The sequence below is a fragment of the Halichoerus grypus genome, chromosome 6 (assembly GCF_964656455.1).
Source record: "Halichoerus grypus chromosome 6, mHalGry1.hap1.1, whole genome shotgun sequence".
In the NCBI taxonomy this organism is placed as follows: Eukaryota; Metazoa; Chordata; class Mammalia; order Carnivora; family Phocidae; genus Halichoerus; species Halichoerus grypus.
In genome coordinates, this window is record NC_135717.1 from 168,405,909 (window position 1) to 168,433,546 (window position 27,638).

General features: G+C 54.0%; 1 protein-coding gene across 21 annotated transcripts in view; it reads right to left on the reverse strand.

Moving 5' to 3' along the window:
- Positions 1-27,638, reverse strand: part of ELFN2 (extracellular leucine rich repeat and fibronectin type III domain containing 2) — a 92,181-nt gene that overhangs the window by 51,864 nt on the left and 12,679 nt on the right. For 5 of the 21 annotated variants that reach the window (XM_036108702.2, XM_078076585.1, XM_036108698.2 and 2 more), the window contains exon 1: positions 3,586-3,792. The exons of 1 other annotated variant lie outside the window; for it this stretch is intronic. The gene's annotated coding sequence lies outside the window, so the exon portion shown is untranslated. 15 more of the 21 variants (XM_036108703.2, XM_078076586.1, XM_036108696.2 and 12 more) reach the window with 11 other exon arrangements.

Here is a 27,638-nt window from a genome sequence, read left to right on the forward strand (position 1 = left end):
GAGCTTGGGGAAGATACTGATCTGGGAGCAGCATCCCCTCTATCACCCAGGGGCGCCCCCTCCAGAGGACCCGCTGGGTGCCGGCACTTTGCTCAGTGCTGGGGGACAAGAAGAGAGCGTGCTGCTGGTTTCAGGGATGTCAGAGGTCACCCTGGGGGGACAGGGGACACAGAAGGAATTTGGACCAGGCCTGAGACCCTAGAGCCTTTTTGCCCCTCTGTCCCTGCGGCCACTGTCACACCCACTGCTTCTCCTGCTGACAGATGAACAAGTCAAGGCCCAGAGAGGCCCCTCACTCAGGGACACCCCGCAAAGGTCCCCTGGCAGAGGAGTTCACCGATTCATGGTGCTGATGTGGAGCTTCCAGTCCCGGTTCCGCTGCTGTGTGGCCCTGAGCTGGTCTGCAACCTCTCTGTGTCTTGTGTGGGAAATGAGGAATAAGAATAGCTGTGCTGCAGAAGGTTCTGTGGGGATTAAATACTTACAAAGAGCTTCACCCCGGGCCTGGCTCTTGGGCTCAGTGAATATTAGCTCATATCATTATTATTATTATTATTATTATTATTATTATTATTATTATCACTGTAATTATTGCTGCCAGTGTCACCAAGCAGTCTGGGCTTGCCCGGGTGGCTCCCTAGCCCTCAGGGCCTCTCTGGGGCCTCCCTGGGGACTGTCTGCAGAGAAGAGGGGGAGGGGCTCTATTATTCCAACCCCCAGAACCCCCCCCACCCCCTGAGGAATAAGGACCTCCGGTAATAATGGCAGTGACTCTGCCCCAGGTGCTAACTGAGCCACGAGAAGGTTAATTTAATAGGGGATTGGACGGGGCAGTGAGAGGCAGAGGATTGAGTTAACCTTCTGGACTACCAGTTAAGGAGGCTCGGGCTTCCAGTTGATCCTGCTTCCTGGCTTTCTGCTCCGCACGGCCCAGGGCACCACCACCGACTGTGGGGGGACAGAGCTGAGCCCGGGGGGCACTGTAGCTGGAATCGGGGACGGTAACTGTGATGGGTACCTCCCGGCCCTGCGCGTGGATGCCACACTTTCACACTCGCTCACTGAGCCTGCAAGACAGCAGCCGCCGCCTCGCAGACAGAGGAGAGCGGGGCTGACCCCCGTGTCACACACAGCCGCTCAGCCAAGCTGTCACTGGAACCGGTTCTGCTTCCAAAGCACAAGTCCCGCAGACTTCAGGGAACAAGGAAGCCACACTGGGGAGCGGGTATGGAGCGTGCTAGAAAAGGCTCAGCGGCCAGAAGCACCCATTTCTGTCACCCTGCCTATCGCTGAAGCTTGTAGGGTGGAAGGACTGGGGGTCGAGGCAGCCTCTTACAGTGGCCAGTGGACCCTCCGCCTTGGGGACTCCCCACCTCCACTGCACAGAGCTCCATGTCCCTCCATAAAAACAATGAAAGTGCCCTGCAGGAAGGGACCTGCCAATCCAGTGTGTCTCCCAGCACGCACCCACCGAGCTGGGGAAGGCAGATGGGGGCAAATGCTCGCTGAGGAATGAATCAACAGACAGCTTGCTTTACCCTTCCGACCTCAGTTTGCTCATCTGTCAAGTGTCACATGATAGCAGCCGGCCGGCCCGCCCCACAGGACGGCTCTGAGGATCCGAGGAGGCAGAAAGAAGTTCTTTACAAAGTTAGACTCTGAGCTGGGGGACAGGAGGCCAGGGGCACGGTGGGCCGAGCCCCCACCATGGGCCAGGCACCTGGCACCCGGAGGCTCACTGTCTCCCGTGACACCCCTCACCTTTCCAACCACCCCTGCCCCAGGTTACAGATGAGACACTGAGGCCCGGAGAGGTGACAGGAAGGCCTAAATCACAAAGCACAGAGTGGCCACGTGGTCTGGAACCAGCGGGCCCCGTCCCCCGGCTGTGCTGTCACATGAATTTGCACACACAGCCTCGCTCACAAACACGTATCTCCATGACCTGGCTGGGGCTGGTGGAGAACAGGGACTATCGGGGGAGGGGAAGAGGCGCCCCACTGAAAGGTGGGGGGCAGAGGAGAGGCCTTCAGGAGAGGGGCCCCACACCCACTTGGGGCATCTGGAGAGGGACCACTCACTCAGGGGCTCCATCCTCCTCCCCCTCTCACGGCTCACAACACAGGGGACGGAACCACACTCAGCCACACGCCCTCCCACTGACATCACACACTCCGGCTGCTGGGGGTGACCCCTCACCCTGCTGTCCCAGTGACGTCACTGGCAGCCTGGAGCTGACGTCACACCCAGAGCTTCTGACGTCACACCCACAGGCCCATGCTGGCGTTACGCACACCTCTCCCCAAGACCCCCCCCCCCACGATTACTCGTCTTTCTTGCTGCTCAGGGGCAGATGGCCCAGAGGTCGCCACCCACATACACGGCTCGAGAGTCACTCCGGACAGGCGTTCACAGACAGGGTCTGAGTGTGCATGTGCGCGTGTGTGCATTCCTCACAGGACACACGTTTACACACATGCGGAGGCCCACGTGCCCTGCCGCGGGCCTAGACACGATCTGTCCCACAGGTGCCCCGCAGGCCACGGGCGCAGGTGTGTGAGCCATGGACACACATGTCACAGGCAAATCCTCCCCGCCCCACCCCCGTGATGCGGCTCCCTGTATGAAAATGTCCCTCAATGACTAAATCAGGCAGCCCAGGGCTGGCAGCTTCTACCACATTCCTCCAGGTGTTGCCAGCACACACACACCCCCCCCCCCCCCCCGCCGGCTTCTCTCCTCCTCCGACAGCCTGGCCTGCTGACAGCGACATCCGCAACCCGGACACACACACACATACTCCAATCCAACACCTGTGTCTGGGCAGGGGGGGCAGGGGGATGGAGGCAGCGCCCTCCAGAGGTTGCCACTGGGCTAGGAAGGGTTCGGGGAAAGGGGCACAGCACGGAGCGCACAGCGACAGAAAGTGCCCTCAAGTCCCATGTTCCTCCCGAGCTCAGCCGAGGGCCAGCGCCACCATCCCCTTCTAGCCTCTCCTTGGGCATGCCTGACACACTGTGGCTGCCTCTGTCCTGGACACACGCTCCCCGAGTGCACACACAGACATGCAGACCAGCTCTGTCCCCTCCAAACATTCCAAGAAAATCCTGCTGGGCCACAGACAGTGTGTGTGTGTATGTGTGTGTGTGCGTGTGTGTGTGTACAGACAGAGCGAGCAGGGTCCACGCGTGCACACAGCGCTGTGTGCACACACAGGGCACACACATCCCTCCCCACGTGCACACACCGCCCCCCCAGGCAACACGCCCACCCCCCTGCCCCCATCTTCTGCCAGTTGCCGGAGTCCACACATGCAAACACACACGCAGCCCGGCAGTGGCCCTCCCTGCCAGAGCTGCAGTCTACGCCGATTCCTGCTGCTTCCCCGGGCTGCCTCCCCGCTTGCCCCACACCAGCACCACGGAGAAAGGGGCAAAGCCTTTGCAAGGGTCCCCACCCACCTAGGGGACCCCATTCCCCGCATCTGGTCCTCTTAGCAAATCCATCGCCCTCCTGCGGGTAAAGGGGGTAAAGCCCCACCCTGCCCCCCTCCCCCTGGAGCAGCACCAATCAAACCCCCCTTACCAGCTACGAAGATGAATTCCTCGACCCCGGCAGCACCCGGTGAGAGAGGGGGCTAGGGTCCCCGATTCGCCAGGATGGGGGCAATAAGGTGCGGTGTGGCACTGACTGGTACAGCCGTCCACCCTCGAGCCTCCGCACCACCCCCCAAAAATGCTCACCTCACCGACCGTCCTCCGCGTCCTCACACCCCGCCTCCGCCCACCACCACCGGCACCCCCCGCACTGGGTGGTCCCCCGGGGGTCTCACAGCGATCGCCAGACCCCGGAGCCCCTGGGGGTGGCTTTCCCGGTCTCATCCTACCCCCCCCAAGGCTGTGTCCCCCGGCAAGCCCCACCCCCACCGGCGGAGGGGGGTGCCCTCCGGGTTCCAGCCCTCACTCCCACCGCCTCCGCCGGCTCGCGGGCGCTCGGATCCGGAGGGATTCACTTACCTCCAGCCCAGCCGGGATCCGGGCCGAGCGCCGCTTCCGGCGGCGGCGGCGGCTGCGGGGCCTGCGCGCGAGTGTGAGTGTGAGTGTGAGCGCGGGTGCGAGTGTGCGCGGCGCCCGGCCGGGGCTCGGTGCGTGCCGTGTGTCTGTGGCGTGGCCCGCGTGTGCGTGTGTGTGTGTGTGTGTCTGCGAGCGAGCGTGTGCGCGCAGACACCGCCACCCCCGCCTCCCCGTCGCCGCGCCTCTGCCTCGGCGGGGCCCGCCGCCCGGGAGGGGGCCGGGGCGCAGCGTGCGTCAGGGGCCGCGGCCGGCCGTCTGTCCGTCCGCCCGGGCCCGCCCCGGCGCCCGGCTCCCTCCGCAGGCCTGTCCGCAGCGAGACCCCGCCCGCCCCCTCTCGCGGCTGGCTCCTGCCACGGCCACACGCGCACGCACAGACACGCGGCCGCGGGGCGGGGGCCGCGCCCGGCTCCACCGCCGCAGCTGCAGCGCCCGGGGAGGCGGCGGCGGCCGCGCGGACCCCGGAGCCCCCGGCCCCGGCCGGGCGCGCCACCCCCACCCCGGCCCCGCCCCGGCCCCCAGCCCCGCTCACCCCGCGGGCTCCGGGTCCCGCCGCCGCCGTCGCGAGCGCATTCAACAGCTGGAGGCAAACTTGCCGCGGGGCGGGCCGCCCGAGGTGCGCAGCGCCCCCCAGCGCCCGCCCGGGGACGCCCGCGGCCTCCGCCCCACCCCCGACTCCACCTCCGCGGGTGGACCCCCGCCTCACCTCGTCCCCGCCGCCCGCGGCCAGTGCTCCACCGCGGGCAACCCGAGAAGTGCGGCTACTGCGTTCCCATTTTACAGGCGAGCCAACTGAGGCTCGGGGGAGAGGAGAGACTCGCCCAAGGTCACGCAGCGAACTTGACCTCAGAGACAGTGTTAGACTCCAGATCTCGACCCTTGTGCAGGGGCTCTTGGCAGCGGCTCACTACCCTTCACCCCCCACCCCGGAGACTCTTCCTCGGCCCTAGCCCCTCCCTGGCCAGCACCCCCACACACCTGCGCCACCCACAAAAGGGTAGAAGCTAGGGGGAGGAGGTAGGAGATTCAGACAGAAAGTTCTGGCACCCGGGCCGGTACTCCTGCACTTGGGCACACAAGCACCTGGTGGGGAGACTCGGCTTGTGTCCCGTGTACACGAAGAAACGCGCGCCTTCTCTCGGCCCCCGCGATCCGCAAACCCACACACTGGAGCAGGGCCTCTGCGTCTCCATCACTGAGGACAGGCATCCATCCAGTGCCTGTCCTCGGGTGGCGCACAGCAGACCGTGAGGTCCGGGCCGCGGGAACTCGCAGCAGGAGCATCCCATCCAGGCCAGGAACGGCAGCGACTCCCCAGAAGGAGCCACTGCCCGAGCTGAATCTTGACGATGAGTAAGAGTTGGTCAGCTGAAGAAGGTGGAGAGGGATGTATCAGGCTGTGGGAACAGCCTGTGCAAAGGCACAGAGGCGTGAAACAGCCTGGTGTGTGTGTACAGGGAACTCCACAGAGCTGGGCATCACTGGTGAAACAAGAACGTCTGCTCAGAAATTCCTCCCTCCAGGGGCGCCTGGGTGGCTCAGTTGGTTAAGCAACTGCCTTCGGGTCAGGTCATGTTCCTGGAGTCCCGGGATTGAGTCCCGCATCGGGCTCCCTGCTCAGCAGGGAGTCTGCTTCTCCCTCTGACCCTCCCCCTTCTTATGCTCTCTCTCTCTCTCTGTCTCATTCTCTCTCTCAAATAAACAAATAAAATCTTTAAAAAAAAAAAAGAAAGAAAGAAAAGAAATTCCTCCCTCCTGTCGACGAGAGAACAGGAAAGCAGGTCCAGGATGAGACTGGGAGGACAGAGAAGACCTGGGACGCAGGCCACCTTTATCTCCCCAAGTAGGAGACAGACAACAGGGTTGCACCTCTTCTCTCCACAATTGCACCGCAGGCTGCTTGGCACACTCCTACCCACCCTTCAAGGCCCCTCACTGCAGATCCTACAAGTCATTAGTCATTACGCTGTCTCTGCCCTCTGAACTGAGCCCTCCTAGAGGGCAAGGGCTGTTCGGAACGCATTGCATGTTCCCCGTACAGAGCTGGGGCAAGAAGCAGGGTCCCAGGCCAAAGTCCTTGCCAGAAGAACCTTCCCCCACCGCCCCGCTCACCTCAGGAGGAGACACGGCGACCCCTGCGCCCTCTGGCGGATGGAGTGCGCAACTGCAGAGAGCTCCACACCGCACCCCCAGCCCCAGTATTACCCCCGTGCGGCTCTTGCGAGCAGACCCTCTTCAGAGGTGGGCACTGGTGAGGCCCACCTAATCCGCTCCGGCCCAAGGAACTAAGCCATGATCTCAAGGCATACCAAGCAGTGGGTGGCCAAACAACCTCTTCTGGTTCGGCTTGGGTGACTTTCCCAGCCATCTGCCAAGGGACAGGTCACACCCCTCTCTGAGCCTCAGTTTCCCTTTGGTGAAATGAGAATAACAAAAGCAGCCCTGTCCCCAACACAATGCTGGCCTACTACATGAGCACTCCCTTACCCCTTGGGACCTCCAGGTCTAGCTGGTTTAGCTCTGGGGTGCTTTTGAGCTCTAAAATGTTCTAAGAATCTCTCCCTGGAGACTGTCCTTACTAGGCAGACATAGACCAGAAAGACTTTCAAACTCTTAACTTAGTCACTGCCACTAAATAGAAGAGAGAGTTGGCCTGGGCTCACCGAAATGTCATGGTGGACCACACTATCTGGACACCTGATTGGGCATTCTCTAGATGAGCACTGTCCAATAGAATTTTCTGTGATGGTGGAAATATTTTATTTTTTTAAGATTATTTATTTATTAGAGAGAGAGTGCGCACAAGCAGGGGAAAGAACAGAGGGAGAGGGACAAGCAGACTCCCCACTGAGTGTGGAACCCGTCCCTGCGCAGGGCTTGATCACATGACCCTGAGATCATGACCTGAACAGAAATCAAGAGTCAGCCACTCAACTGACTGAGTCACACAGGTGCCCCTTTTAAAAAAAATTTTTTAAGATTTATTTATTTATTTACTTTAGAGAGAGAGCCATGTGATGGTGGGAATGTTCTACCTGCACTGTCCAACGTCACTAACCACATGTGGCGGTGGAGTGCTTGAAATTGTGGCTGGTGTGGCCGAGGAACTGAATTTTTAATTTTTGCTTTATTAATTTAGATTTAAATAGCTGTATGTGGCTAGTGGCTACCATGTTGGATAGTGCAGGTCCAGAAAGACAGCAACCTCCTCACTAAAATAGAGCCCATAGGGAGCTCACACATACACGCAGCTCCCCCAGCACCCTGGCCAGGCCTAGGGAGCAGGAGTGATAAGGAGACTGCCTAGAATCTCTCTAGATGGACAGGTAAGGTTGAGACAAACGTGGGCAGCAATATGTCCATCCCTATAGTCACTGTCCTAGGTCAGGCCTTGCTGTCTTTCACCTGGACACCTGCGACAACCTTCCTCCTCACCCTCCAATAGCCCCCACACAGGGAGGCAGTAGGTTTCATTTCTCATGACGATGCCAGATGATTGGCAACAGCTGCCTGGATTCTCCCTCTGCAGGAAGTGTCATGATCAATTGGCGATGTCTGCCTTGGGTGCAGACCTAGGCACCAGTGGTATGTCCTCTGCCAGGGAATCAAACCCCAACTCCTTAACTTCCCCAAATAAGACCCTTGGCAGTCGGGCCTCTACTTACCCCTCCAGCATCCTCTCGTATCACCCCACACACGCTCTGGGTCCCAGCGACACCAATCCCTGCCCTTTCCAGAACATGCCATGAAACTCTCACCCCATAATCTCCATACCATTTGTGTTTTTGCTGCTGCTGTTCCCTCAGCCTGGACGCCTTCCCTCTTCTCATATTCCCTCCCCCCTGTCTACTTCCAGTCTTTCATCAGGTACTGCTCAAAGGCCACCTCCTCTGTGAAGCCTCCCCTGACTACCCCTAAGCTGAGCTGGCCAAGTTACTTCTTCCTCCACTGGTTCCTGGAACACTGTGTAGGTCTGAACCACAGCATGCACCATATCGTACTATTATTCATTCTCACGTGTGTCCTCCCCCGACTTATTCCTCACCCATCACCTCCATCATAGTAGCTACCGTGTATGGTGGCTCACTCAGGACCAAGCACCGTGCCCAGCACTTTTCATACATTATTCCTACTAATAAGCCACCGAAATGGACATTAGGGGGCTTTTGTTCTGGGAACCCAGCGTCTATCTCCCTTCCCGCCAACGCCGCAATGGCCTCTCTCCCCACCGCCATGTGGGGTCTTGGTGGAATGCGAATCCAGATGCCCCCCCCCGCCCCTGCTGGGCTAGTTGAGCCATAGGTGGAGTGACGCGTGGACAGGAAAAACCACCGAAGCAGAACCATCCCAGAAGCCTTAGTGCCCGATGACAGACAGGTGTTTCCAGCTGCCTGGACCCCCGTCCTGGACCCCAGACCCTGTCTGTTCTGGAATCTCCTGTCGGTGCCTGGGAGCTGCTTCTAACAGCCCACCACCGAGTGCCCCTTCTCCCTGAGTTGACCACATCCAAATGAGCCCCCTGCCCTGGCCACATCACCACGAGGACACTTTTTCCAGAAGCTCTTCCTTTCTGCGGGGCTCAGAGAGTGAAACGGTAAGAGCCAGAAGAACACAGGAATGCTAAAAGCTGCCCACGCTGTTTAAGGTGAACAGCAAGATCCACCCTTTGTACTTGGATGAATTGTTTTTCACTTGGTCTACATGGCATTTTGAGTTGATTAAGAAAATTAGGTTAAGCGATGCTTTTAGTGAAACACACAGATAGCAGAGTATGTATGAGGCATCACATTCCTGTTTGAGATCCAAACCAAAAAGCAGATTTTCTGCTGTGTCTCCGATGCTGGAACCAAGGCTACAATCACTGGAGACAAGACCCAGTGATGAGACACAGGACCCAGAAGGGAAAACTGAAGCTCCCCTTCCTAAAATCTCTGCACCTTGCCCACCATAGAGCCATCCCAATGGAATATAAAGATGTGGAGACTGAGGTTCTCGGGAAGGGGGGTCCTTTACATGGGAGGGTTTTGTTTTGCTAGGTACTGTGACAGGTCAGGGTATGCAAGGTTGAAGGCAGGGGGCAAATACCCAGTCCTAATAAGGATGAGAGGATGCAGAGCTGGGGGTTGAGAGAAAGTGGGGGGGGGAGGAGATTGCTGGTCAGGACAGGAGGGATGCAGCAAAATCCCCAGAGGAGGCCTGGTCATGAATGGATTTTGGAGAACACACCCATTTCCAAAAAGGATTTTTAAGTCATTTTGCTGTGGAGTGTGCAATATAATCCCCCCTCCCCACTTCAGCCTCCCCAAACACCTTCCCTGCCCTGCTTCCTCTAGAAATGTCTACATGCTCTTCTTTGTATGGTCAGTATTAATTTACAATTACCTACATATTAATCATATTGCATTAATTCTTTCCTCTCATGTTTTCACCCAGAATTACTTTGCTCATGGATATTTTGCAGCAATTTACTTTAGTGAGTGTTTGCTATTTTCAAACTCTCTACTCTTGTTTATCTGAATTCATTGTATTTAGCTGTGAAAGAGATTTTTTGATGGTTATCGACTTCTAGGTCATCGGCTGTTTCCTTTTAGTGTTATGAAAGGTGTGACACTATTTACCGCCAAAAAAAAAATAGAAAAATCTACATGCTTATCATATTAGCCATCTGTGGCTGTGTTAACACATTACCTCAACTCAGTGGCTTATATCAGAATTAAAAAAAAAAAACAGTTATTATTGCACTCTTACTGCGGTCAGGAATTTGGGGATGGGTGATTCTTGCTTGAGAAATCTCCTAAGATTGAGTCAGGCTGCTGCTGGGGCCGCACTCATCCGAAGGCTGGGCTGGGGCTTGAGGAGGTTGGTGCCGGGCGGTGGGCGGGAGGCCTCGGTTTGTGTCCCATGGACCTCTCAACAGGACTGCATGAGCGTCCTCCCAGCATGGCGGCTGCTTCCCCCCCGAGCAAGAGCAAAGAGGAAGCCACAGTGTCTTGTACGACCTATCCTCCGAAGTCACACATCCTCAATGTTTGCAATTTCCTATTGGTTACACAGGTCCGCCCTGCTCACTGTGGAAGAGAAGGACACAGGATATGAATTCTGGGAGGAAGGTATCCTTGGAAGGCATCTTGGGAGCCAATGGGCTTGAGGTCAATCAATTATATTGGGGGGAAATTGAGAAAGTTCTGTGTTCTGCATCCAGACTAGCAGAGGCGAAAACAGAATTAGGAGTATAGATACCGGAGCTGGAGAACCTAATTCCATAGGATTCTATGATTCCGAGAGTCTCTAGTCCTCGTATCCATGAATCAAGGGCAGCTCAAGGCTAATGGGGCAGGAAGAATGTACATAAAGTCCCTGATGAGGCTACACTAGAGGCTGGCTGGGTGTGCAGCCCCCAGGAGAGGGTGCCTATGAGGCTTAGAGGCCAAGGCCACACTCTAGGGGATATTTTGAAGTATCCACGGGAATACCCTTTGACCCACAGATCAAGTTATGGGAGGGCCCCCAGGGAAGTTCATTAAGGGTGCTGATGGCACCCTGCCTGCCTGGCTTGGAGCTGAGATTCTTGGGTGGTAAGCTTGGCCAGCCTGCTTCCCCACCAGTCTCAGTAAAGCAGACCTGGAGAGGGTACCCTGGGACAGGAAAGGAATGAGATCCCCACCCCTCCACCCCCATTGATCTACCTGGTGTCTCCACTGGAAGGTGAGCAACTCCCAGATCCGGCCATGTCTGACTTGGTCTGTGCCCCAGGTGCCCAGGCAGTCACCAGGCACGGAGGGGAGTGCTCCGGGAGGGAGGGCCCTCAGGAGCGGCCCCACCCAGTGGCACAAGGGTCAGACTGAGAGGCTGAGGCGGCTCCAACACAGGTAGGGTCTGCATGCATGCGACAGACCACCTCCCCCAGCCTTCAGAGCCAGGAGTCACTTCTGAGACACCCCCCAGGGAGATCCAGAAGGGGATAAGGGGGGCCCAGGCACTGTGCCTCTACCGGATTTTTGCTGCCCACTAGCCAGAGGCTGCTGAGCCCCACACTGTCAAGGTGTCTGCCATTCGGGTCGAAGCACCCTTACACGGGGCCTCAGAATTCTGCCGTCCAGGGACTCTGCCGGCACCTCAGGCCTGGGCCCTGCAGCCAGAGCAGGGGAGTGGCGTGAGTCTCTGCTGGCTCAGCGGCCACAAGGTCAGCCAGGCAGCCTGCGTTATTAAACCATCTATCTGGCTCTGCCCAGAGGGATGCTGGGGGTGGGGGTAGACTCCCTTCTACTGCCTGGGTCCAGAACTGGGGCAGCCGGAGGCTCCTGGGAGGCTGGAGGTCACCAGCCTCGTGGCCCGGCTCGCCACCGTTTTCCTGCTGCCAGCCCCAAGACTCAGGATGCTGCAGGGACCGGGGAGACGCTGACTGGCTGGTTTCCTCCTGTTCTTTCTCTGCTCGAAATCTTCCCGGCTCTGACTCCATGGGATAAAGCGCCACCTCCTTACTCTAGCATCTGGAGTTTTCTGCAACCTGGCCACATTCTACCTAGGATCATAATAATAGCTCAAAATTGGGGCGTTTACTATTTCTTTCAGGCTCGATGCCAAGTGTTTCCCATGAATTAAAGCCTCAGCGAGCAATGACAGCTATCTTACGAGGTACTTACTGCTCTTATACCCATTTCACTGATGAAGCTCAGAGATGCTAAGCAATTTGACCAAGACTGCCCAGAGGGGAAGGAGCAATGCCACGATCCACCCAGGTTTTCCTGCTGAGGAAGCCATGCTGTAGCCACAGGATGCTTGGTCGTCCCATTCTCAGCCTTTATACTTAATGTTCTCTCGTTCTAAAATCTGGGTGTCTGAAGGTCCCTGTGGGCGGGAGAGTAGCTGTGTGTTCCCGAGGTTCTGTGGGGAATGGAGGGTGTATGGCTGCTACCGAGTTACTCAGACCCCAACCCAGGTGCCACCTTGATGGCACCCGGGCTCCCCACAAAACTGAGCCATCCACGACTCCTATGAGCTCTGCCTCCAAAGTGTACCCTAAACCCAGCCCCATCCCTCCCCGTCTCTGCCACACCAGCAAGGGTGGGGTCCATCCTCTTCTCCTCTGTTTGATCAGAAGCCATCATGCAGTCGGCACTCCCAAAACGTTTGTGGAATAAAATGATCCAGTTCACGCCTGAGGGAACAAAGGAAGGAAGGAAGGAAGGAAAGAAGGAAGGAAGGAAGGAAGGAAGAGTCATGCGAGGAGGAAAGCAAATATCTGGGAGAGTGGGAAGGTGAGTGAATTCAGCTCTGCCCCGGGGGCCAGGGTGGGGGCCCTGGGCAGAAGGAGAGTGCGCACAGGAAGAGATGCCCCAGCTCCCTGCCAGCCTGACAGGTGCGGAGGGGCAGGCAGGCAGCACACCCAGAAGGAACGAGGCACAGACGCGTGACATAGCCAGAGCAGCTGGGGGCAACCCAGGACCCTGTCTCGTCCCTCCTCAGGCTCTGCAAGGTCCTTCCCAGCCCAAGTTCAGGTGCCCAGGAAAGGTGGCAGCATGCCCTGTCTACATCCCCTGGATTTCCCCGGTGGTGTCTCTCCCTTCCTGGCCCATAGCCCAGACCTCAGATAAAAAAGCGACTTCTGCCCTTGCTCATGCACGCAAATCCTTCTGATTGTTCTGCCTGTGGTTTCCCTCAAGCTTCTCTCAAATCTCCTGCTCCCCCCGTCCCGGCTCCTCTTGCTTGGGGCCCGTGGAACCAGGTCCCCACAGCTCCATCATTTTATCCTCAGAACAAGCACTAGACAAGCCTCCACATTCCCAACACCAGCTACCTCTTGGTTTCACTGGGTCCGGCCAGACCGATGTGGGGTTTCCCCCCCTACTTCTGCGGAGGAAATTTTCTGCCAGAGGCCCAGTTCCCCCTCCTCCCCTCTGGTGCCTTTCCCAGAGCAGAGCCCAATGAGCAGCACACTCAGCTCCCAGCACCAGGAGGAGGAGTCCCCATGCAGGGCCTGAGGGTGGGAGGACGTGTGAAGTCAGGGGGCTGTGTGCAAACCAGGAGGGGAATGAGGCAGGTGTCAGGGCCACAGCCAAGCAGGCTGGAGTTCAAGCAGGGCAGGCCCCAGACTCCTTGGAGAGGATACCGACATCCTTCACCATTTATAGGGGGCCTGCCTCCGTGCCCTGTTATATACAACCCGTCAAATCCTCACAGCAACTTGAGAGGAAGGTATTAATCAGGACTCATTGGTTGCAAGTGACAGAAACCCAACTCAGGCCCAGTTTGATTTGGCTTAAACTCAAAAGAAGATATATTGGCTCCCAGAACAGGGCAGGCTGGGGAGGCTGTGCCTGCGGAAGACTGGGAAGGAGAAGGAGGCCATCTTGAATGCCATCAGCATTCATTCTCTCTCTCTGTCTCTCTCTCTCTGGCTTAGTTCTTTCGGGCCATAGTCCCTCTGCAATGGAACCAGGAGCACCCACAACCCCGGGCTGACAGCCTCCCAGACTGACCGGCAGACTGAGAGAGCTTTTCCTCCTGTTCCAAGCTGAACAATTCTAGGGAAGAAGTCTGATTGGCCCAGCCTGGGTCACATGCTTACCCCCTGGACCAATCACTGTGGCCAGGATGATGAGGGCAAATTAATGGCCCAGCCTGGGACAGGTATCCCCACCCTTGTCACCAGGGGAGGGCCTGTCAGCAGAAGAATGGGGGAGGGACACTGGGCAGACAAAAGCAATAACAGCAGTGCAGGTTTTGTTTGTTTTTTAATCATCTTATTTTGGAATAATTTTAGGTTTCGAGAAAAAAGGCAAAGGTAGAGCTCCCTCAGAGCGTTTGGCTGCGTACCCTTCACCCAGCTTCTCACCATGTTAACGCCTTACATAACCACAGTATGTTTGTCAGAACTAAGAAATTAGCACTGGTACATTACTATTAACTAAACTCCAGACTCCACTTAGATTCGCCCGTTTGTCCACTAACGTCCTTTTTCTGTTCCAGCATCCCGTCCCGGAGACCACATCACATTCAGTCATCCTGCCCCCTTAGTCTCCTCTGCTCTACGACAGGTTCTCATTCTTCTCTTGCTTTTCATGACCTTGGCAGTTTTGAAGGGTACCGGTCAGGGATTCTGTAGCCTGTCCCTTGGGGCTTGTCTGATGTTTTCTCACATTATGGGTCCCGGGAAGGGGAGAAGAGCACAGAGCTGTGATGCCCTTGCCGTCGCTGTATATCAGGGCGTAGGTGACATCCACATGACTGGTGTTGCCAACCTTGAGCACTTGGGTAAGGTGGGGATTTATTCCCATTTAACAGATGCAGAAACTGAGGCTTGCAGAGGCTGAGCTGCTTGCTTTACAGTGAGTAGCAAGACAGAATATGAACCAGGCCTGTCTGACTCCCATTATCCCACAGTTCCTTGGAGTTTTAGACGGGAAAATTGAGGCAGGAGCCCAACTCTAGGGATGGGAAGGTGAGAAAGACTGCACCACGGAATCTACACGTGAGGTTTGCAGCAAGAAGACTGAGCCCAAAAATTCTTCTTGCACGTGCAAGGCCCTGTCCGGACTGGCCTGGGAGCCCGGAAGCCACAGTAGACTCTAGCCAGGAGGGGCAGGGAAAGGACACAGGCTGACACAAGGACCATGGCTCAGCTAGGTAGGAAGTATGAAGGAAGGAGGGAATGGCAAGTATGACTAGGCCAGAGCAATCCAGGAAGGCTCCCTGGAAAAGAAGGCTAAGATTGTAGGAATAGTCAAGAAGGCAGCTCCGGTGAGAGGTCCGTCCCAGGCAACAGGAGAGCAAAGTGTTTAAGACCAGGTGCCGTGAAATCCAACCAGACTGGGTTCAGTTTCTTGTGCTATCACTGCCTGCCCAGTGGTCTTGGGTAAGTGACCGCTTCCCGAGCTGATTCTGGGCTTCCTGGCTCCCAGGCTTTGCCTGCCCTGCTCCCCTGAAATGCTCATTCCTGCGCCAGCTCTCAGACCTCTCCATCCTGGCCCAGCTACATACTTTGCGGGCCCCCTTTTTCAAAAATGATTAAGGCTTTCAAGATAGTGAAGCAGGCCATTAAAGTGTGGGGTCCTTCAAGGCAGGGGTGACAGCCCAGGTCACATGCCCATGAAGCTGACCCAGTTCCCAGCCCTCAGTGACCACCCAGACCCTGCGATCTGACGGCCATATTTTCTCTACGGTTCCTTGGCCATTCATCCCCAGCCGCCTCCGGGCACCGCTGGGGCCATCCTACCAAGCAGCTGCTTTGCTCTCACGTGGCTTGTCCTTGTCTTGCCCTGGGTGGAAGGTTGGAGGAGATGAAAGCCAAGGTGCTTCCAACAGTTAAATTTGATGTCCTTTAATTTTATGGCTTTAATATTTTTTTGTCAGGAAGCTTCCCAGCTCCCACACCTGAGATGCCAAGAGGCGAGGGGTCAGGGTTTCCCTCATGCGGTCTCAAAACCTGCCGTCCCCAGGCAGCGTGGAAGTTTTAGAGGAGAAAATAACAGGTGGAAGAATTTCATCCACTTACATTGTGCAAATTTGAAATGTAAAATTAATGGCAATTTTTGTAGAAATCGCTGGGTTCTTAAAAGTGGTATGTGTTTTCCAAAGTCCATCAGTCAGGGATGGTGGGTCCAAAGGGACCAACCTTCCCTCAACAGGGTGCTGTCAGCCTGCCTGGCACACATTTTTGCATTTTGTGTGTTACTATTCGTTTGTTAACTTTGCTTCCCCACCCCCTTATTGTCAAGAGGCAGAATATTAGAATCAGCCTGCCTGCACACATCTCTTCCCTCTGCCGTGAAAACCTGTGCAACTTGCTTAATCTCTCTGGGGTTCAACGTCTTTATCTGAAAATTCGAGAACTAAATTAGTTCTATGTCTTGGGTTCCTGTTCTGGCTTAAAAATTCTAGTGGTGGGGGGGGGCGCCTGAGTGGCTTAGTCGGTTAAGCGTCTGCCTTCGGCTCGGGTCATGATCCCAGGGCCCTGGATCGAGCCCCGCATCAGGCTCACTGCTCAGCGGAGAGCCTGCTTCTCCCTCTCCCTCTGCCTGCCGCTCTGACTATCTGTGCTCTCTCTCTATCTCTCTGTCAAATAAATAAATAAAAATCTTAAAAAAAAAAAATTCTAGTGGTGGGGAAAAAGCCCACAACCATTTAATTCTGCTCATAGTTTTATGGGTCAGGAATCCGGGAAGGGCTCAGCTGAGCACCTCACGCTTGGGGTTCTCGTGGGGGTTCAGTCAGATACATTCTGGGGCTGCCACCATCTGGGCTTGCAGCATGTACAAGATGGCTCACTCACAGAACTGGCCCCTGGCGTGTGCCCTAGGTTGGCAGCTAGCTCTGCTGGAGCTGGTGACCGAAGTGCTTACCTCCATCATGAGAATCAGGGAGCTGGGCTTTTTCCAGAATGAGCGTCCCGGGAGAACCAGGCAGAAGCTACATGGCCTTTTCGTACCTGGCCTTGGAAATCACAAGTCATCACTTCCCCTACTTTCCACTGTGATAAGTGAGTCACTAATGCCAGCCCAGATTAACGGGGAAGGGACATAGATGCCACTTCTTAAAAAAAGTGTCCCCCAAAATTGGGAGCATGTTTTCAAACTGTCACAACGTATATAAAGCACTCAGAATAGTGCTGGGCACGTAGGAAGCCATTAAATGCATTTGCTGTTGGGTTATCACCCCGAGTAATGAAAATGGATTGGTAAGACAAAAATGGCTTGTTGAACCACTAAAGTAGGGATGAGAATATTAACGGAAATTTACATTTCAGAATAAGGCATAAACATCCACTGTGAAGAGGATTTTATGTGCCTGTGGAATGTGCTGGCTTGGAGAGGTAGGATTTTGCACAAGGGAGAGGAAAAGTAAAAATAGAAAGGACAACCTAAATAGCTGAAACCAAAGTCACGTCATACCTACGACCAGTGTGGGGTCTCTCATGTCGGCTCGTCTGGCGGCGGCGAGGAGCCTCTGAAGTTTGCACATCTTCCCCCCAACAAAACAATCGAGCATCGCTCTGGGAAACCATTGGAGTGTTTCTAGAACAAGCAGAAAATAAAGCTTTCCAATACAAAATTGATGATTTCCGTCCCTAAAGGCGGAGAAGGGACCAGAAGCACAGAGGCATTATTCAAAGGTGCTTGCCTCGTAGAGAAGCCAGGTAGAAGCTATTCTATTGTTGAGACAGTTACAGAGCCAGCCACACGGTGAGTGACAAGTCAGAGCGGACAGGTTTAGCGACTGGCAAAATTATTTTCTCTATTATCCGATAACACCATCGGGAGTGTGGGGGCGGTCCGTAAAATCAGCGACCAACAACGTAGAAGGTGGGTGGTTATCCCACAGATGCACTGGCAGGTACCTCCCCGTACAGACGCACAAAACCACCGGTGTGCAGGGCAGCTCAGACCCTGGCACGCGCACGGAAGGGTGTGGCAGGCAAGCCTCCTTCCTTCTCTTAGCTGAACCCGGCTGCATTTGATGGGCAATGTGCCCAGCGCTCAGCCCGTCCTGAGAACTCTGATCCTGATTTCCCAGCCTCCCTTGCAGCTAGGGGTAACCATGCAACCTCGTTCTGACCAATGAGATCGAAGCAGAAAGCAGCTGGTGGGTTTCCAAGAAAGCTTTTTTTTTCTTTTAAAAGAAGTCAGAGGCAACTGGTGGGCCTTTCTTCCACCTTCTTCCCCGCCTGGAACACTGACATAACACTGGGGCCTGCTGTGGTAGTCATCTTGTCCCACCTCCAGGCTTCTTGTCGGGTGAGGAAAACAGCCACATTGGACACAGCAGACTGCTCCTTCCTCCTTGAAACCCTCTCCTCTTGCTCTCTTCCCATTCGAGTGTCAACTCCATGAGAAGCAGGATGTTCTTTTTCTTGTTCACTGCTCAACCATCACTGCTGTGGGGGCTCAACACCATTCATTGGATGAATGAAGAGACTTCCAGTTGTCCCCTAATATCTACTCTCTTTTTCTTCTGCGGAAATAGAAATTTGGGGGCACCTGAGTGGCTCGGTCAGTGGAGTGTCCGACTCTTGATTTTGGCTCAGGTCATGATCTCAGGATCATGAGATCGAGCCCTATGCTGAGCTCTGCGATGGGCATGGAGCCTGCTTAAGATTCTCTCCCTCTGCCTCTGCCCCCCCGCCCCCCCACACACCGCTCACATGCGCACTCCCACGTGCCCTCTCTCTAAAAAAAAAAAAAGAAAGAAAGAAAAGAAAAAAAGAAATTTTGCTGAATACATAGCTGCCCAGATAAAGACTACATTTCCCAGCTTACTATGCAGATGGGTGTGGCCATATGACTGGACTCTAGCCAATGAAATGAGAGCAGAGACAAGGAGTGCAATTTCCTATTCATGCCCTCTAAAGGAAAAGTGTATACCTCTCCTTTGTTTTTCTGCCCTTCCCACAGGCGGGAATGTGGCTGCAATGGCAGGAGCTGGAACAGCCATCTTAAACCAGACAGTGGAGCCAGCTACAAGTTGAGGGAGGCAGGTAATATGATGAAAAACTGCAACCGATCAGCACCGGTCACATCATGCTCAGATTTCTATATCCGAGAGAAGTAAACGTCTATCTTACTTAAATCTCTGTCATTCAAGCTTTTCTTATAGCAGATCTATATTCTCAGGAATGCATCTTTATTTACTAAAACATTGGTGGTTGGATTTTTTCCAACAGCCGCAGCCTGATCTGTACATATATGAAGGAAATGTCCTCCACGATGTATCTGGTCCTGTCCATCACTCAACATTGGTGCTGCCGAGGAGGACGTTCTTTGGTTAAGTTGATGATTACTTGTGAGCCACAACGTGGACCGGAAGGGGCCACGGAGATCAGGACCGACTCTCCGTTGCCGTGTAGGCTGCTAGGAAGGGCACCGCTATGTGGATGGAGGCACTTGCTTGGGATGCCAGTGTTCAAAGCTTATTCACAGTGAGCAGCTAGCAGACAACAATGTGCTTCCAAATCTTCATTCAGTGCCGAGAGAAATTGAGAATACTACAAGTGCAATCAAGCCAAGGCCAGTGAGTGGACGTCTTTTTAGCCAGCTGTCAAAAGAGATGGGCTGAACAAAAGTCTGCTTTTCCAACCTAAGCCACTCTCGCTGTTGAATGAAGGTACACATCAATTTTTTTTTTTTTTATGAGGGCCAAGATTCACAGTCTTTCTCTGTGATACAATAATGCCAATGAAAACCATTCCTTTGATTTTAAGAAACCTGACTTGTCTATACAGTCAGCATGTGGAATAATCGGACTCTATCAAATGTTCACGTTTGATAAAAAGATATCAGGGTTTTTGAAAGATTGACTGGGGGGCAAATTTCTTGATTCCCCCAACAGCCTGACGGTCCCAGTACTTGGCAATTCTCTCCACTGCTCAGGGGGAGAAAGCGATGACACAGCAATGAGCATATTAAAAGCCACATCCAAGGGACGCCTGGGTGGCTCAGTCAGTTACGCATCTGCCTTCCAATCGGGTCATGATCCTAGGGTTCTGGGATCGAGCCCCGCGTCCGGCTCCCTGCTCAGTGGGGGGCCTGCTTCTCCCTCTCCCTCTGCTGCTCCCCCTGCTTGTGCTCTCTCTCTCTATATCTGACAAATAAATAAATAAAATCTAAAAAAAAAAAAAAAAGCTACATCCAAGAGCTGCTGCCGCATAAGAAGGAATGTCTTCCGGCGTGAAATGCAACCAAAGCAGGGTCTGGGCCTTTGGGCCTGACAGCATTCCAGCTCCGGAGTGTGCCGAGCGTGGCATCTTGCCTTCTGACGGCACCAGAAAGAGGCCTCTGTGTGAAATCGCTTCTTCATCAGCTCAGGGGCTGTGTCCAATCCTCAAAGCCCAGGACCACCTGCCCACCATCAGGCACCTGTCCCCGTCCCCACCAACCTGTGGCTGAGCGATCGGTTGTCTGCTCTGGTGAAATCAAGAGAAGCAGCTGCCTGGTTGGGAGCCGTGAGCTGCTGGACGAGCTAGCTTGTCATCGGGCTAGATGGGGAGGCCCGGCTCTTTCACACACTTGGCAAGTCATGATGGAGGGCCTACTATGTGCCCGGAACACGGGGGCCTGGAAAATCAAAATAAAAAATAGAAAAGACGGGGATTACAAACATAATGACCTCTTCCAGTGAAATGAAGTCACTTTTTAATTGTATCAAGAGAAACATAACGAAATTTAAGCATTTTTAAGTGTGTGATTCACTGGCATCAAGCACATTCATGTCCTTATGCGACCAGCATCCCATCCATCTCAAGAACTTGCTCATCCTCCCCAACTGAACCCCTGTGCCCATTTAACACTAACGCCTCATTCCTCTGTCCCCAGCCCCCGGTTAACGGTCATTCCATTTTCTGTCTCTATGGATTTGACTATTCCAGGTGCCTCACCTAAACGGAATCCTCCAGAATTTGCCATTTTGTGTCTGGCTTCTTTCACTTGGCATTACGCCTTCAAGGTTCATCCGTGTGGTAACATGGATCAGAACTTCATTCCTTTTCTTAAGGTTGAATAATCTTCCATTGTATATGTTTGTTTTACACTTTTGATATGTTTATATATGTTCTGTATTTGGTTTATCCATTCATCAGTTGATGGACACTTGGGTTCCTTCCACCTTTGGGCTCTTGTGAACAATGCAGCTGTGAATTTTGGGGTGTGTTTGAGGCTCCGCTTTCAGAGTTCTTTCAAAATCTTTTGAGTTTATACCCAGGAGTGGAATTGCTAAGATCCCATGGTAATTCTATGCTTACTTTTTTTTTTTTAAGAGAGAGAGCTTGCGAGCACAAGGGGGAGGGGCAGAGAGAGGGAGAGAGAGAATCTTTTTTTTTTTTTTTTTTAAGATTTATTCATTCATTTTAGAGACCATGTGCGAGTAGCAGGGAGGGTCAGAGGGAAAGAATCCTCAAGCAGACTCCCTGCCCAGGGTGGAGCCCCAGACGGGGCTCGATCCCATGACCAGTGAGTGAGATCCCGACCTGAGCCGAAACCAAGAGTCAGATGCTTCACAGATTGAGCCACGCAAGTGCCCCTCAATATTTCTCTTCTGGAGGAACTGCCAAACTGTTTTCCACAACGGCTGTACCATCCTACATTCTACCATTAATTTTAAACATATTTTATTTAGATTTTTTTTTTAATTATGACAAATCATTTCTTAATTACCTAAGATTGCTGGTTCACCTGTGCCATGATGTAGACCAAGGTGTCATGAGTGGGTGCAAGACTGCTCTGTGGGTCTTCAGTTCTGCAGTTCTGGATCAGAAAACTGAGATGCTGAGGTCCTGTCGTGCTCAGACTAAGATGTGGGGCACTGTGGGATAGGGTCTGTGGGTGCACCTTCAGGCCGCTGTGTTGGGCGTGGGGTCAGTCAGCTGTGTCTTCCCCAAACAGCTTTGGAGGAAGGGCAGCTGGAGGGGAAGTGGCTGAGGGCTGGCTGAGGCCAGCGCGTGTTCGGGAAGGGCTGAGAGAAGAGAAAATCATTCATTCCACAAACATCCTCCGAGCACCTGCCCCATTGGGAGCCGGCCTACGGAGACAAGCAGACCTAGCCCTCCTGTGTAGAGACCCCAGCGAGTCTCTGCTTTCACCAAGTCTAACCAGCCCACTGAAGGTCTCCCCAAAACACCCACTCCCACACAATAACAGCCACCATTCATGAGGGGTTCACCACATGCTGGCTGACTACTAAGCACATTGCACAGATTAACATTTCATCCTTACAACAAGCCCCATTTCACAGGTGAGAAGGTAACTGTAGCTCAGAGAGGCTGAGTAGCTTCCCAAGATCACACAGCTGGGATGTGGAGGAGCCCACGCTGGTCACCCCAAACTGCCTCTCTAGATGCGAGAGCCTTTTCTGAAGACACTGGAAGCAACACCAGCAAGGGGGCTGACATCACACGCTCTGCTGAATCCAGAATTTCCTGAAGCCCCTCTTAGAGGGGAGGCCTCCACCAGGGATATCTCCCCGCCCCTCCCCGAGGCGTCCTTGGGTCCTCCTTCCTTCTGCCCAGACTCCCCAGCACCTGCCCCTGCCCTGAGCCTTCGGCCGTGACAAATGGCTCCTTCCTTCTGTAAAGCAGTGACGGACACACCCCACCCACCACGGTGGCCTCCGCGGAAAGCCAGGCTCTCCTGAGAGCAGCTCCACCTCCTTGAGAGCGGGCAGGACTGCTGAGAGCAAACATTTTTCCCCTTTGTCACGTAGAGTAATAGACTCTTGAAAAATCACATACTTGGAGGATCACAGCTGAATCTCTTATAATCTGAGACTCTCCATCAAAGAACCTTACAACCATGGACTAATAGAATCTTGGAGTCAGTGACTCGAGAATCCCAAAACACTACAATCTCTCCATCACAGACTGGGCAGGGGCTGATATGGAGTGGCCCAGGCCGGTAGGCTGACCCGGGGCGGGCCGGGAGAGGGAGGGGGTCAGGCAGGCGAGGAAGACCTGGGGTGCAGAGGCAAGGGTGGGGGTGGAGGAGGGAGGCTCAGCTTGTTGTCATGCCAGAGGAAGCAGTTGGCGGGTGAGGCCTGGCTCTGTTACTGATGGTTTTTAATTATGTAAATCAGCCCAGGGCCTGCGCCTGGCACCGGCTTGGCATCCATCAGCTGGCAGCAGAATTAATCAATAAATAACCAGCTGGATGGGGCCTGGGCATAAGCACCCAGCCACACCCCCACCACCGCCCCAGAGGGGTCCTCCCCAGCTGGCAGGAGTAAAGGGATCACAGGCAGCTCGGGCCGTCAGTGTGGTTGCACACGCACAGGCCCGCACACGCACGTGTGCACACACACGCATGCACCACGCATGTACCCGTGATGGATCTTTGGATCCATCACATAGCTGCACAGGTGGACACGCCTGCCCGCGCGGGCCCTGGGCTGCAGCCACCCCTGGGTGCCCGACACACATCTCCCCACGCAGAGCCCAGCACACGCCTGGGAGCAGTCGTCAGAGGCAAGTTCCTCGTTCCGACCTCCCGCTTGTCTCAGGTGGGACAGAACTTGGCAGCTCCTGGCCATACCCCTTCACCCCCACGACCACCCTGTGCGGCTGGCCCGGCTGGGCTGAGGCCCTCATTTACAGAGGAGAAAGCTGAGTCACAGAGAAGGGACTTGACCAGGGCTCTATCTGGGGGGGGTCCTTCCTCCCCCCCGCAACCGCCCTTGCCCCCACCCAAAGGTTCGAAGGGACTCTAGACCCAAGAAAACTGGGGCAGAAAAGTGGGGGGAGTGCTAGAGCTCCCCAAACTCCTAGGCAATGCCACCTGCCCCTGAGAGCAGGGGCCTTGGTGACATGGCGGAGGGCAAGGCAGGCTCACCCCCAGTAGGGGCCAGGCAGGTGGTGGGGGGGACTTGCCGCTCCCCTAGGGAGCAGTGATGGATTGCCCTCTCCCACCCGGCACGCTCACTCCAGCTCCCCAGCACAGCCCCCATAAATCAGCCTCTGCATCTGGGCCTTGGCTGTCCCTTGATCACTTTCCAGCATCAGGGTTGGTATCGTCAACCATCCCTAGTGCAGGAGGGGACTTGTAGGAAGAATCGTAAAATGAATGGACAGTTTTCCTCTTCCCCTCGTCCCCTTCTATCTGCCTCTGGCTTTCTGCAGGCTCTGACTTCTCTCTGGTTGGGATCACTAAATACTGAACGAGGAAATGACGCAAGACATGAACGAGTTTCACCCAGCGTGCTGTAGGCCTCTGTCTCTGGGTCTGGTTGACAATGCAGCTGGGGTCAGCTCACAACATCCGCTTCCCTCAACCTCAGCCCAGGGGTTTCCCAGCCACCAGCTCCCCAGGAAGCAGGAAGTGGGAAGCTGCCCTGCGTGGTCAAAGCAGACTCAGCGGACCCTGGGGAGAGGCAGGGAAAGAACCTTGAGAGCCAGGGATCCCCAGGGCAGTCAGCCCTTTGGAGCAACCACTCCTTGGAGCAGCTGATAAAGACCGTGGACTTCGGTGAAGGTCCAGGATGCACAGCGCTGGGAATTCAAAACCATATGAACAGTGGTTGGTAGCTCAGCGCCTGGAGCCAGCCTCCCCACGTCTAAATCCAGGCTCAGCCGCTTAGTAGCTGTGTGACCCTGGGCAAGCTGCTTCACCTCTCTGTGTCTCAGTTCCCTCTGGGGTAAAGTGGAGTGAGTAATAGTACCTCCATCACAGGTGAGCGGGTACATACTCTTTAGAAGAGTCACTGATGAGCACATTTAGATGCTCTAAAAATTAGCCATTGTTACCATAATTAAGGTGCCGGTACCCAGGCCTTAGTGTGCATCAGAATGCCCTGGAGGGCTTTTATTTTTTTCAAGATTTTATTTATTTATTTGACAGAGAGAGAGGGAACACAAGCAGGGGGAGTGGGAGAGGGAGAAGCAGGCTTCCCGCGGAGCAGGGAGCCCAATGCGGGGCTCGATCCCAGGACCCTGATATCATGACCTGAGCCGAAGGCAGGTGCTTAACGACTGAGCCACCCAGGCGCCCCTGCCCTGGAGGGCTTTTAAAACCCAGATTGCTGCCCCTCCTCCCCACTCCCCAGAGTTTCTTCCTCAGCAGGTCTGGGAGGGGCCTGAAGTTGGCGTTTCTAACACATCACCAGGCTTTGAGAACCCACTAAAGCTCATGTTGGTGCTCCCTATCCAGCTCAGCTCCCACACCTGCTCTTCAACTTGGGAACTGAGACCCAGAGAGGTGTGTGTGTGCCCAAGGCTACACATGGTGAGGGTGGCCCTGGCCAGGCCTCCCCAGAGGAGGAGGAAGAAGGAACCAGTCCCTAGAGGTGGAGTGGTTCTGTCACTAGCACCCTACCTCCTCCCCGACCTTCCCCACTGACTCAGGGAGCAAAGAGGAAGAATTTGCCTTCCCTGCCAGAGGTAATCTTTTAATCTCTTTGATTTTAATCTTGCAGCACAGCCTAAACCCAAATCCGCACAGGGGAAGGAAGGGGGCGAGGGACACAAATCTCATGTCCTGGGGAGGCGAGTAATCCAGGCTTTTAACCCTGCATTTTATCAGAGATCTTTCATCCCATCTCTGCCTTCCTCACCCCCTGCTTCTGAGAGGCGCTTCTAATAGGAGATGAGGCGGCAGAGAAAGCAAACAGATGGCGTGAGGCCACGTGGAGTCATGTGTTAAACCGACTCCACTTGGGGAGGTGAAGCTTTCTTAAATGCAACACAAAACAACATAAAAGAAAAATGATACATTGTGCTTCATTACAATTAAGAGTTATATTCATCAAAAGACACCATTAAGAGAAAGAAAAGCCAATTCACAGATGCAGAGAAGATATCTCAATGCATGTATCTGACAAAGGACTACTATCCAGCATATATAAAGAACTGCAAATTAATAAGGAAAGAACCCCACTTTTTTTTAAATAGGCAAAAGATACAAACTGGCATTTCATGAAAGAAAATATCAAAATAACCAATATGCACATGAAAAGACAGTCAACATTATCAACCATCAGAGATATGCAAATTAAAACCACAACAAGTTATCATTCACACCCACAGGAATGGCCACAATTGAGAAGACTGAAAATATCAAATATAGGAAGGATACACAGCTTGTACACAGCTAGTGGGAGTGGCAATGGTTCAACCTGTTTGACAGTTTCTTACAAAGTTAAACATATATCTATTCTCTGACCCAGCCATTCCACAACTAGGTATTTGCCCCAAAGAAGTGAAAGCATGTGTCTACACAAAGATGTGAACATGAATGCTCACTGCAGCTTTACTCATTACAGCTCCAAACAGGAAACAACCCAAATGTCCATCAACAGATAAATGAATAGACAAGGGTGGCATAGCCCACAGTGGAATATTACTCAGTAATAAAAAAAAGAATCAACTACAGATATACATGCCGCAACCCAGATGACTCTCACAGGCATTACGCTAAGTCCAAGAAGCCAAAAGAGAAAGAACACACTGCATGACTCTGTTTATATGAAGTGTAAGAACAGGCAAAACCAATCTCTAGTGATAGAGGTCAGGATTGTGGTTGCCCTTTAGGAGAGGAGAGGTTAGTGACTAGGAAGGGACATAAGGAGCCTTCTGGGGTGCTGGGAATGTTTGACAAACAGGTAAAATTCATTGAACGGTACACTTAAAATCTACACTTTCCTTTCCTGTGTGTAAATTATACGTCAATTTTTTTTAAGTTAAAGTAAAAAAGAAATGAAAAGACACTACATTTAGAACATTTACTCAGACCATCCCCCCTCCCCTTTGGGACTCAAAGGACCCAGGGCCCAACCCAGCTCTGCCACAGTGTGACTTTGAGCCCATCTTTTACCCACTCTCAGCCTCAGTTTCCCTATCTGTAAAAAGGAAAGAATCTCCCCCAACCTCACCAGTCTGTGGGGAGGATCAGTGTGACATGGAGGCAAAGATGCCTTTGGCAGTGAAATGTTCCCTTGGATTGTCACAACCCTTGTGACCCCCTCTCAGGGCCTGGCAGAATGGGGAGGGGGTGTACATGAACTTTTTCAGTGGACCTTTAGGCCACCTGGGGCTGGCCCTACAGGAGTGTCAAGAGGTCTTCCTAGACAGGCTACCATCTACTGGCCATCCACATCCTCAAGACTCCAAGCTACCCCTATCCTGCCCTCCTGGGTGGACCACCCAGACCTCCAACCCAGTGCCAAGCTATACCATCACCGCTGTCATCACGGTTCCTTCCAGAACATACCTGCAAGGCACAGAGTCCCCTACTTGGCAGCCTTCTCTTCTCCCCCCTCCCAACCCTGCCGTGGTTGTCCAGCAGAGCCCCTCCTGCAAGGTTGGAACTACTACAGGACACTAAGGGGAGATAAAACCCCAAACTAGCAAGCCCCTACAGGGCCTGGGTGCTGGCACTTGCTGCTAGGGCTCCTTCCCCTAACCCTCTCCAGCTATTTGGTCCGAAACAGTCACAGCACCTGGAAAAAGCAACAGCCTTCACTTTAGGGTGCACAGGATGCTACAGTATTCTGGGGCAGAGAATGCAGAGTACCCTTACTATGTCCTGTCTTCCATTTTCCTTAGGAAAAAAACTCATATGGCAATACGCCCAGCCGAAAGATTCCATTTCCCAGCCTCCCTTGCAGTGACGCAAGGCAAATGAGGGCAAGCATAAATTGTTAGGTTGGGACAGGGGGAAACATTCAGCCGGTCTATATCCACCACCCCAGAAAGCAGATGTGATGATGGAGATCCAGCAGCCACATTGGAACATGAGGAAACTTTGAGGATGGAAGCCACATGCTAAAGTTGGTGGGATTAAGAGAAAAAAGGAGCCTGGGTCCCTGATGACCCTGTTGAGCCCCCCACCAGCCCTGGACCCTCCTACCTCCTGACATCCTTTGTGGGAAAGAGAAATAAGCCTCAATCTGGTTCAAGCCACTATTACTTCCAGTCTCTGTTATCTGCAGTGGGAAGCAATCCTGACCTGATACACGAAAGCCTCCTGAGGTTGCAATTATCGTGCAACCCAACCTCTTACACCCCCAGACACCCTGCCTCCCTCTCAGATAGCCATGATGCCCCAAAGCCCAGTGGTCAAATCCCAGCTCCCAGACACTGTGGATCAGCCTTGG